Source organism: Bufo gargarizans, chromosome 2 (assembly GCF_014858855.1).
Source record: "Bufo gargarizans isolate SCDJY-AF-19 chromosome 2, ASM1485885v1, whole genome shotgun sequence".
NCBI lineage: Eukaryota > Metazoa > Chordata > Amphibia > Anura > Bufonidae > Bufo > Bufo gargarizans.
In genome coordinates, this window is record NC_058081.1 from 150,710,855 (window position 1) to 150,724,033 (window position 13,179).

Below are 13,179 nucleotides of genomic sequence, written 5' to 3' on the forward strand. Positions count from 1 at the left end.
TTTTCCTTTTAATGCTGCTTCTTGCTCCAAATTTTCCAGCATCTTTAGGGTTAGTTTTCTAGCACATGATGAACGTCTATATTTGTTTGAGGCAAGACTAATGCTGCATCAGACTCTTCTACCTCAGACAGGTTCCCTTGCTCTTCAACTTCTACTATATCTATCTTTAACATTGGCATGGTAATACTAGGCTCAGACATTTTACTTTAAATGCTATAACAATCAATACGAATATTAAAGGACCTTTCACTTTAAATGCAATATTGACAAATGCAGAAATAAATGACTTTCACTTTAAATGCAATACAGACAAAATGCAGGAATAAATGAATTTCACTTTAAATGCAATAGCAATAGATGCAGGCAATAAATGACTTAGAGTCCATATACTACAAACTGTTCTTTGTTTTTACTTTAAAGTCTCTTATTTCTGAACACAAATTTTTTTCTGCTTATGCCAAACCCTATATGCAATGATAAGTAATAAAAGGAAAGCTCTGACCTTATTCTGAAGAGCAGGAACAAATGTCAGTCTTAAAGGAGATGTGTCCTTTCTTGATATGATGCGATGCTCTGCGCTGACTTGCGATGCTATTTGCAGACTTACGATGCTCTGTGCAGACATGCAATGTTTTGTGATGACTTGCGACGATACGCTGATTGCAGGCTTTGGGCCTAGTGGTGGGAAACTAGCTGGCTGCAGTACGTGGTCTCTCCGTGGAGAGCGGTGCGGGCACTCTAGCTCTGGACTTTGACCTCCCACCATGCATCTCTTTCTCTCTCTAGGGAACGCAGGAGGTTTGGCGCTCTTTCTCTGACTATTTTGCTTTTGCCATTCTGCCACTTTAAGAGTCGGCTGCAGTTTGACGAATGCACATGTTCTATGGCCTCTATGGTAGATCCGCTGAGGTGTCTTTGCTTGCTCAGTTGCTGTTTGGTGGTATATGCTGGCACTCCGGTGCTCTAATGCGCTCTTTTCTGTGCAAGTTGAGGAGCACTATCGCTTCGCCCTCTGAGGGTAATAGTTCCACTATGGCAGGCGCAGCACTATGAAGTGCCTTTTGCGCTGTGGCATTCAAAGAATTCTGATATCTCTGACTTTTTAGTCTAACCAGACTGTCTTTTACTCTATAATTCCTCTAGCGCCGTTCTTTGAAAAAAGTAGGTTTAAAGAGCACAACAAATGCTTGAAATAACTTCTTTATTAACTTCAACTTTTCTTCATATATTACACTGCCGCCTCCGCAGCACATAGTCCATGTACATAACACGTGTTGAAAAGATATCGCAAAATGGCAGTATGCATAAGATAGTGGTTCAAGTGTTCAATCTTGTCATTCAACATAAAATGGTGGATATATTTCTCTCTTCAGTATCTGTACTCTGACTTTAACTTATTTAAGCACTTTGTGATCTCTCTTAGAGGTATATCTGAGGTCTAACTAATAGTTCTACTTGCTGAATTTGATCACAATTTGCAGTATGCAGTTAGCAGTAACTATTTGCAGATTGGTTGAGTATGATCTGGTATGGTTGTATACAATTTGGATTGCAATATGGAATTTGAATTTGGATTGTGAACTTTGTAGTTTGCAATAGGTGGAACTGTATGTAAACACACATATAAATGGTTCAGTATACAGTTCTAATCACTATATTAACAGTAGGAACATTATATAACTGTTTTAAATGCCTATTATGGCCTCTCTGCTTCCATAAAACACAGCTCTTAGTGGAGTGAATGTCTGTTCAGCTTCTCTCCTCTGGTGTAATGATTCTAGCAGCTCCTTCTATGGAAATTTCCCACACAGGCTGTGTGTGAGGCTGGCTGTGATTGATCAAAACACTTGCTGTGTGTGAGGCTGGCTGTGATTGGTCAAAACTATTGCTGTGTGTGAGGATGGCTGTGATTGGTCAAGACTCCTGTGTGAGTGCTGACTAGTGATGGACGAACATTGGCCGGGATGGTTCGTGAACGCACGTTCGCGATCAAATGTTCGTGGACCGCTAGTTCGCTGCGGGCCCCATTGACTTTAATGGCAGGCGAACCTGAAAAACCTTCAGGCCATATTTGTAGCCACCAAATACTTACTAGAAGTACACAAATAGTCCCACAACATGGACAGTGACATACCAGAGGACGATCATTGGCAAAAATTCCAACAACAAATATGTATTTTAATCAGGGGGCATTTTTATGTGTCTTAAAGGGAAACTCTTATAAATGTGCCCTGCTGGAGCATAGAACATTTTTATTTTAGGCCACGGGAGTACAGGCCCCAAAAATTAGGCATTCAACTGACAGAAAAGAACTTGTGATGATGTGGTTGGAGGTACATTTGGTGGTCACTGGATACAAATCTTACCGTAGGCCACTGGAGCACAGGCCCCAAAAATTAGGAATTCACATGACAGAAAAGAACTTGCGATTATGCGGCTGGAGGTACATTGGGCGGTCGCTGATAAAAACTTTAGTGTAGGCCAGTACAGGCCCCAAAAATTAGGCATTCACCTGACAGAACAGAAGTTGTGATGATGTGGCTGGAGGTAGATTAGGTGGTCACTGGATAAAAAAAATTCTGTGGGCCACTGGACAGGCCCCAAAAATTAGGCATTCACCTGACAGAAAGGAACTTGTGATTATATGGCTGGAAGTACATTAGGCGGTCACTGACAATTTTTCTTTACTGTAGGCCAGTACAGGCCCCAAAAATTAGGCATTCACCTGACAGAAAAGAACTTGTAATGATGTGGCTGGAGGTACATTAGGTGGTCACTGGATAAAAATTTTACTGTAGGCCATTGGAGTACAGGCCCCAAAAATTAGGCATTCACCTGAGGCCTGTATATACATAAGACAATGACCATTCTTTATTCTGGGTGTTGGCGGATATGTGTGGGCTGGCGTGAGGAAATTCAATTACATGTGGTCGTCAAAGGTGTTGAATTTCTCCAAGATCCATGCCTCATTCCTTTTTCGAAATGTGAGGTAGTCTACACTGTCGTGAGCTAAACGAGTGTGCTTATCAGTCACAATCCCCCTGCTGCGCTGAACGTCCTTTCGGACAGGACACTAGATGAGGGCAAGCCAAGAGTTCAATGGCAAATTGTGCCAGCTCTGGCCACAGGTCAAGCCTGCACACCCAGTAGTTCCTCGCTTCTTAGAGCGTCCACATCGGCCTTTAACCAGATGTAGTCAGACACCTTTTGGACTAGGCATTCCCTGAGGCTGGATCCGGAGGGTGACTGTCGATGGGTTGTCTGCAAGAATGATCTCATATCCAAAGTGACCAACATATCTTCAAACCGCCTTCTTCTTGCAGGCGCGGTAGGATTGATACCCGCACTTGTTTCGCTGTGGGTGGAAATAGAGAAGGACCGCGCTCCCTGTGTGTAAACAGTTTTTCGGAGAGTGCCCCTAATTGTCAGGGATCGTAACTCACCAGATCAGGTTGTGCACGCCATGCATAACACTGGAAAAGCGTATGTAGAATAGCGTGTGCGGTATTGAAGCAGCTCACTTTTGCCGTGGGCATCCAGAGTAGGTCCCTATGATCAAAGGTAAATTTAGGTAAAAAAAAATTGCAGTACTACCGGGGCGCTAAGATTTAACCACACTTTATTTTAGTATAAAACTAGACATAAACAAAATGATTGGGTCTTAGTTTAGCTCCATCGGCTTCTTCAGGCTGACCCAGAAGAGTGGCACACACCAGGATTTATACAAAAAAACAGGAAATTTCATTGGATTGACAGGTTCAGTCCACAAATATATTTGGTAGCATAAATAATTAAAACCATATTATAAACATATTATATAAAAGCAATAAATAATTGATAGTGTATAAATATATATATATATATATATATACATATACAAATGTACATAAATATATATTCATACATACACACAGCTAAAATACAGCGATATACTGTTTTGGTAACACATTCTAACGTACTAATAAAAAAATAAAAATATAATAATATCCTTTTTTATTTTTTATTTTACATTTTTTTGTATTAGTACTTTAGAATGTGTTACCAAAACATTATATCGCTGTATTTTAGATGTGTGTGTGTATGTATGTATATATATTTATGTACATTGTATATTTATGTACAAAGGATGGGGAAATAATTGGGGGTGAAGATAGCAGAGAGTGAGGAGGGTGCAAATAGAGAGGATGAAGACTCTGGTGCGCCCGTTGAAGTAATCGCACGCGCCTTCTCCAACTTTCCACTTAGGATCCGGCCTGGTGCACCTGCCCGACCCCTACCACCCCTGTGGAACGGCCTGCCTCTTCCTCTGCCTGTCATTTTCAAAATGACCCTGTGCCTAAGTCCCTAGAAAGGAGCAGTATTTCTGGAAGCAGGTATATCGCAGGCCTCAATCAATATTTGATGGAAACAGGTGTGACGAACTGCGACCGCCGCGGCCACAATACGTCACGAAACCGTCACAGCGCCCCTAGTGGTCAATCCGCAAACAGGCCCCCCCAGCCACTTCCAGCACACCGACAGTCTAACTTGAGTCCGTACAGTCGATAGGCTGAAAGCGCAGGGAGTGGACCTCCGATTGACCGCAAGTAAGCGTGCGACGAACTGCGACCGGAACTACACACAGGGTAGTTTAACTGCCACCACCTTGCAATTTATGGGAGCAAGGACCCCACTATCTAGATAACACAACCGAGTAGCTTTCCCTTCGGAGAGGCTAGGGTAAGTTTTTGCAGTGTTTGAAAACAGGCATATGGCTAGAGAAATGACTTGGAGGTCATTTATTATATATCTATATACAATACAAATTATCACGATGCACAGTAATTATTAACACAATAATCAAGGAGAGTATAGTCCAATAAACAAAAAGAGAGAAAAGAAAGAAAATACTTAGTTTCCGCAGAAAAGATGTCCGTTGGGGAAATAGTCCGTTGCAGGGGTCAAGTCCAAGAAGCCTTTGTCCAGTGTAATATGCCTACAGCCCACAGGTTCTCTGGCTGAGGCCCTCTTTAGGTGTTGTTAAAAGTGGAGAACTCCTTTAGCAGATTCTAGATGTGTTATAAAGGGTCTCAGAATCAAGGCGGGGAATTGAGAGTCCGCCTGCTGGGCAGGCTGTATTCCTGAGGTGAATGTCAGTTCTGAAATATGGCATGTGCCATATCGTGGGATGTCTCCGCTGTACACAAGTAACAAGCACATATTCACATTCCCTACAAAATATGGAGTTCAGGGATACCAAATATTACTATTATAACTGGTTCTATGATGGGGTAACACCATAACTTTACCTGGGCACATCTTAGAGTTATGTTTGTCCTATGTAAACGTCCAGTGACTTCTGAGTGACACGATGATGTAATTTTTACGTCCGTAAGATGCATGGTCTCTCTTGAAAAGGTAAAAATCATATCTCAGATTCATGTTGCAGTCTGGGAAACCTTGGTGCCGGCTTGTCTGCAGCAAGCCAGCTTACAGACCCTGATAGCAGCGACACCAATCGGCTCCCCCCAGGTGCCGTCTTCACACCTAGCTGTGATATCTCTTCAGGAAGAGAAGTTCTTTTGTCAACCATAGGAAGCCAGCTGTAATTGCGTTATCTGCTAGGCATCTATTGACTGACTTGAACAAAAGGACTATGTTGTTCTCTGGGTACAACAGAAGAAGACGCTCTGAATAATCAAATTGTAGGTTCTGGGGCCTAGGGAAATAATTACTGTTTAATAAGGCAGAGTAATATTGATAATATTGGGAGGACAGTTCAATATTCTCGCGGCTCATCCGTGACAACAGGTATATCGAACCCCTTAATCAATATTTTGTGGAAGCAGGTATATCGCAGGCCTCAATCAATATTTGGAGGAAGCAGCTATAGCAAATCCCTTAATCAGTATTTTGTGGAAGCAGGTATATCGCAGGCCTCAATCAGTATTTGGTGGAAGCAAGTATATTAAACCCCTTAATCAGTATTTTGTGGAAGCAGGTATATCGCAGGCCTCAATCAATATTTGGTGGAAACAGGTATATCGAACCCCTTAATCAGTATTTTGTGGAAGCAGGTGTATAGCAGGCCTCAATCAATATTTGGTGGAAACAGGTATATCGAACCCCTTAATCAGTATTTTGTGGAAGCAGGTATATCGCAGGCCTCAATAAATATTTGGTAGAAACTGGTATATTGCAGCCCTCAATCAATTTTTGGTGCAAACAGGTATATCGAACCCCTTAATCAGTATTTTGTGGAAGCAGGTATATCGCAGCCCTCAATCAGTATTTTATGGAAGCAGGTATATCAAACCCCTTAATCAGTATTTTGTGGAAGCAGGTATATCACAAGCCTCAACCAATATTTGGTGGAAACAGGTATATTGAACCCCTTAATTAGTATTTTGTGGAAGCAGGTATATCGCAGCCCTCAATCAGTATTTTGTTGAAGCAGGTATATCAAACCCCTTAGGCCTCATGCACACGACAGTATTTTTTCACGGTCCGCAAAAACGGGGTCCGTAGGTCCGTGATCCGTGACTGTTTTTTCGTCCGTGGGTCTTCCTTGATTTTTGGAGGATCCACGGACATGAAAAAAAAGTCGTTTTGGTGTCCGCCTGGCCGTGCGGAGCCAAACGGATCCGTCCTGAATTACAATGCAAGTCAATGGGGACGGATCCGTTTGACGTTGACACAATATGGTGCCATTTCAAACGGATCCGTTCCCATTGACTTTCAATGTAAAGTCTGGAGTCCCTTTTATACCATCGGATCAGAGTTTTCTCCAATCCGATGGTATATTTTAACTTGAAGCATCCCCATCACCATGGGAACGCCTCTATGTTAGAATATACTGTCGGATATGAGTTACATCGTGAAAACTCATTTCCGACAATATATTCTAACACAGAGGCGTTCCCATGGTGATGGGGACGCTTCTTGTTAGAATATACTACAAACTGTGTACATGACTGCCCCCTGCTGCCTGGCAGCACCCGATCTCTTACAGGGGGCCGTGATCAGCACAATTAACCCTTCAGGTGCCGCACCTGAAGGGGTTAATTGTACTATCATATCCCCCTGTAAGAGATCAGGGCTGCCAGGCAGCAGGGGGCAGACCCCCCCTCCCCAGTTTGAATATCATTGGTGGCCAGTGCGGCCCCCCGCCCCCCCCTTCCTCCCTCTATTGTAATAATTCGTTGGTGGCACAGTGTGCAGGCCCCCCGCCTCGCCCCCTCCTTCCTCCCTCTATTGTAATAATTTGTTGGTGGCACAGTGTGCACCCCCCCCCACCCCCCTTCCTCCCTCTATTGTAATAATTCGTTGGTGGCACAGTGTGCGCCCCCCATCGGCCCCCCCTCCCTCTATAGCATTAACAACATTGGTGGCCAGTGTGCGGCCTCCCATCTCCCCCTCCCCCCGATCATTGGTGGCAGCGGAGTTCCAATCGGAGTCCCAGTTTAATCGCTGGGGCTCCGATCGGTAACCATGGCAACCAGGAAGCTACTGCAGCCCTGGTTGCCATGGTTACTTAGCAATAGTACAATAGTAGAAGATTCATACTTACCTGCGAGCTGCGATGTCTGTGTCCGGCCGGGAGCTCCTCCTACTGGTAAGTGACAGTTCATTTAGCAATGCGCCGCACAGACCTGTCACTTACCAGTAGGTGGAGCTCCCGGCAGGACGCGAACATCACAGCAGCCAGCAGGTAACTATGAATCTTTAATGTACTATGTACTATTGCTAAGTAACCATGGCAACCAGGACTGCAGTAGCGTCCTGGTTGCCATGGTTATCGATCGGAGCCCCAGCGATTAAACTGGACTCTGATCAGAACTCCGCTGCCACCAATGATCGGGGGGGGGGGAGATGGGAGGCCGCACACTGGCCACCAATGTTGTTAATGCTATAGAGGGAGGGGGGCCGATGGGGGGCGCACTCTGTGCCACCAACGAATTATTACAATAGAGGGAGGGGGGGCGATGGGGGGCGCACACTGTGCCACCAACAAATTATTACAATAGAGGGAGGAAGGGGGGGCCGATGGGGGGTGCACACTGTGCCACCAACAAATTATTACAATAGAGGGAGGAGGGGGGGCCGATGGGGGGCGCACACTGTGCCACCAACGAATTATTACAATAGAGGGAGGGGGGGGGGCCGCACTGGCCACCAATGATATTCAAACTGGGAAGGGGGGGTCTGCCCCCTGCTGCCTGGCAGCCCTGATCTCTTACAGGGGGATATGATAGTACAATTAACTCCTTCAGGTGCCGCACCTGAAGGGGTTAATTGTGCTGATCACGGCCCCCTGTAAGAGATCGGGTGCTGCCAGGCAGCAGGGGGCAGTCTTGTACACAGTTTGTAGTGTATTCTAACTAGAAGCGTCCCCATCACCATGGGAACGCCTCTGTGTTAGAATATACTGTCGGATATGAGTTTTCACTAAGTGAAGTCAATGGGGGCTGAAAACTTAGATCTGAAAAAGTTTTTATGCAGACGGATCTTCGGATCCGTCTGTATGAAAGTAACCTACGGCCACGGATCACGGACATGGATGCCAATCTTGTGTGCATCCGTGTTCTTTCACGGACCTATTGACTTGAATGGGTCCGTGAACCGTTGTCCGTCAAAAAAATAGGACAGGTCATATTTTTTTGACGGACAGGATACACGGATCACGGTCTCGGCTGCAAAACGGTGCATTTTCCGATTTTTCCACGGACCCATTGAAAGTCAATGGGTCCGCGAAAAAAAAACGGAAAACGGCACAACGCCCACGGATGTGTGCATGAGGCCTTAATCAGTATTTTGTGGAAGCAGGTATATCGCAGGCCTCAATCAATATTTTGTGGAAACAGATATATCGAACCCCATAATCAGTATAATTGGATATTTAGATATCAAATATTTCTGTCCCACAAACCAATTGAATTGTTTCATAAGCTAAAAAAAACTATTGGTAGTGTAAGAAGGTACAAGGAATCATCGTGGATGACAGGTACGTGTCCCGAGGTTTCTGGCCTCGGTGGAGTAAGAGACGGTTTTTATGTGTCAGCAGCAGTTGCTGTTTGACACCTTAATACTTAGCATGGCTGTATAGCTGATCCGGGATGGCTCATACTGGGAGTAGTCAAAGTGCTGGGTGGGTGACTACTCCCCATGTTCCAGGCCGGGTTTTGCCAGGCCTAAAAAAACAGCCAGCACTGCGAGGTGAGGAGGATTACCTCAGTCTGACAGTGGAGCTCAGGAGGTGTGTGTGTGCTGGGATCTGAGGCTTGTGCCATGCTGGAGGGCTGAGACCCATCTGTAAGGGAAACGGTCCCCCTAAAAGCCTGCTATGGACTGCTGGAGGCAAAACTGCCAACAAGGTGATTTTTGTTATGTGGACTTTCCATTGTGAACTAACACCAAGACTGCAAAGTTATGTTTCGATTTTGCTTTATGTGTAAATAAACACGGAAGTTTGATTTAAGAACTAGTAATTTTCCCCTGTACTGCGTCCACACACCCTGTCTACCAGAGCGAATCCCCACAGTAGGTAGTAATGTGGGGGGAAACAGAAGCACATTACCCAGAGCAAATCCACACAAATACAGGAAGAATATATTAACTGGTAATTTAAACAGGTTACAACTTTATCATTTAATCTTATCACCCAGGGGCAAAGGTCTCTGAACTAGATTACACTTTGTAGTATGCAGTACTACATATGACCACTAGGTGCTAATTCAAACGTTGATAAGTTCACTGCTACAAGTAGGCTACTCTGATTAACAATCATGTAATAACCAATAAGGTAACCTAGCAGGCTGTCAATTTGCCAGCAAAAGGAGAACGGTCTGTAGTCACTAGTGAAAGGCTAAATCATATCAGTGGCTGTGTTGTGTAAATGATTAGCAATTTTTCTCTCAAGAGATTGGTCATGAATTGGTTAGACATATGGTTGATTCCCATATACCCCACTCACATGACCATATTTTGGCTCTGCATCCGATTTATTAATTTAAAGGGGGCCGCAAAAAAAGGTGGAGAGCATCTGTATGTCCGTTCTACAGCCCCGCAAAAAAGACAGAATATTGTTACAAAGGGTCCGCAGAAAAATGGATGCAACACACACGTCACACAGAAGTCATCCGTATTTTTTGCGTATCCATGATTTGTGGTCATATAAATGTATCCTTAGACATAAATAGAGAGCCATGCACATCACTGTCGGCTTCTGTTGTCTTCACCTTTAAGGCTACTTTCACACTGGCGTTTTGGCTTTACGTTTGTAAGGATCTCACAAGCGGTCCAAAACGGATTTGCCCTAATGCATTCTGAATGGAAAAGGATCCGCTCAGAATGCATCAGTTTCACCCGGTTTGCCTCCATTCCGTCTCCATTCCGCTTTGGAGGCGGACACCAAAAACGCTGCTTGCAGCATTTTGGTGTTTGTCTGACGAAACTGAGCCAAACGGATCCGTTCTGACACACAATGTAAGGCTACTTTCACACTCGCGTTTTGTGCGGATCCAGCATGGACGGATCTGTTCAGATAATGCAACCGTCTGCATCCGTTCAAAACATATCCGTTTGTATTATCTTTAACATAGCCAAGACGTTTTCTATTGTGCCAGATTGTGTCAGTGAAAACGACATCTGTCCATCCAGTTCGGCCTGTTATCCTGCAAGTTGATCCAGAGGAAGGCAAAAAAAAAAACAGGCCAATTTTTCTCATCTCAGGTGACAAAATTCCTTCCCGACTCCAATCAGGCAATCATAATAACTCCCTGGGTCAACGACCCCTCTCTAGTAGCTATAGCCTGTAATATTATTACACTCCAGAAATACATCCAGGCCCCTCTTGAATTCCTGTACTTACCATCACCACCTCCTCAGGCAGAGAGTTACATAGTCTCACTGCTCTTACCGTAAAGAATCCTCTTCTATGTTTGTGTACAAACCTTCTTTCCTCCAGACGCAGAGGATGTCCCCTCGTCACAGTCACTGTCCTGGGGATAAATAGCTGATGGGAGAGATCTCTGTACTGACCCTGATATAGTTATACATAGTTATTAGATCTCCCCCTCTCCATTCAGCACATAATTTCCAGTATGCTTGCAGTGATCCCAGGAGAGGAGGGCAGAAGAGAGGATAGGAGTGGTAATAGCATGAATGGTGACTCTCTGACGCCCCTGGTACATGCAGTGATGGTGAGAGCGCACATGTTTTCCCTTCAGGCACACCCTGAAAAGCCTTTTTCTGAAGATTCAAGTTCAAGCACATCAGTTACAATTCCCAGCATGCTTGACTGGCAGATGTTACACAAGTGCACTTTACACAGATCTTACAGGTTACACGCCTGCACAGCTAATAGACCAAGTTGTCTCCCCTAAAGCAATTCTTCTCACACTGCACTTCTGTAGCTGACTAAAATAGGGGTGCAACACTTGTTTTGTACTATGCACCCACTGGGCAGACTCCAGTGTCAGACTAAGCTCTGCATGTTTTATTCAGGTTGCCATACTCACAGTTAGGGTCCATTTACACATCCGTAGTGTATTGCAGATCTGCAAATTGTGGATCCGCAATACAGCCGACTGGCACCCCCATAGAACTGCCTATTCTTGTCTGTAATTGCGGGCAAGAATAGGACATGTTCTATTTTTGTTCCAGAGCCGCGGACCGGAAGATCGTGGCTGCGCTCCGAAAATGCGGATGTGGACAGCACACTGTGTGCTGTCCACTTCCATTCCTGCCCCATAGAGAATGAATGGGTCCGCACCCGTTCCGGAAGGTTGGCATATCCGGATTCTGCGTTTTAGGTCTGTCCCCGGCTGGAAGCCTTTATACTTATGGACAATGTTGCTGCAAAGCCTATAAAGTCCTTTAAAGGGAATCTGTCATCAACTTTATGCTGCCCATACTAACGGCATAATAAAGTAGAGACAGGTGAGTTGATTTCGGCAGTCTGTCATTTATAAGTTAAAAGTAAGTGGTTGCCGAGAACCAACATCACAAGTAGAGATGAGTGATTATATAATCAAAAAGAACAGGGGCACATCAAGATTAAATGATGTCGCGGTCCACTGCTGCATATTTATGTATTAATATATTCGATTTTGATGAATAACCGGATTCCTCTTGTCTTTCTAATAACTATTTTCTCCTTTGTATTCTGTTATGCCGCTTTGTCCGCTAGAGCCCCCCTCTATGTGCGCTGGCGTTGATTTCATTCATTCCGGAGTACTTCCAGTCCTTGACACGCAGGTTGTGGCCTATGAGCATGTGCTCCCTGCTGTTTCCGGGTGATGGGCCGCAGGACGCACTGGTTCGGCAGCGCACATAGATGCTCATTACCCCCGGCCACTATTCAGGTTGTCGCCGATGAATCATGGCTGCCGTTTGTTTGCAGTATACATGTGATATATACGGAGCTCCCTCCTCTCTCCTCCCTCTGTCTCCCTCCCTCCTGTTTTTCTGGCCACATGTACGGAGGGTTGCTGGATCTATGCGCGCCCCTTTTTTCTCCCCAACTCCCCCTCCTCCTCTGCCGCCTCAGCACAGGTGATGTTTTCAACATTATTAGTGACTGTTATATGTGTATATAAGGATTCATTGTGGCACTCAGAAACAGGCACCCCTGAGGAAGCCAGCAGAGTCTGGCGATACGCGTTGGGCTTGTTTCCTGACCACCACGCATACCTCCACTTTGTCATCCTTAATGATAAGTATTTAGCTTTCCACTAATTTCATTGTTGATGGATTACATGCATTATATTCTTTTGTTCATCTGTATGTGTGGGGGTTTGCTTACAAATTTGTGGTGAGTCAGGTAGGGCATGTTACATGATTTATTTACATGGCCCAGATTCATTGTATACAATGTTTTTAATCCAATCTTTGTTGTGTCTGTTGTCTCCAATAAATTTGATACTTTTATAGATGTGCGGCTCTTATCTCGGTATTCTTTTTCTCTTGAATTCAAATAGAAATGAGTGAATCGAAGCTGACGAAGTGAAATTCGATCCGCACCGAAGCCGAATTTCCTCAAATAAATGTGTGGGGGCAGTGTGGGGTAAATAAATGTGTGGGGGCAATGTGGGGTAAATAAATGTGTGGGGGCGGTGTGGGGGAAACTATTGTGTGGGGGAAACTACTGTGGTGGCAGTGTCATGGTAGGGAGCGGGGGAATCCGCCCCCCACTGTACA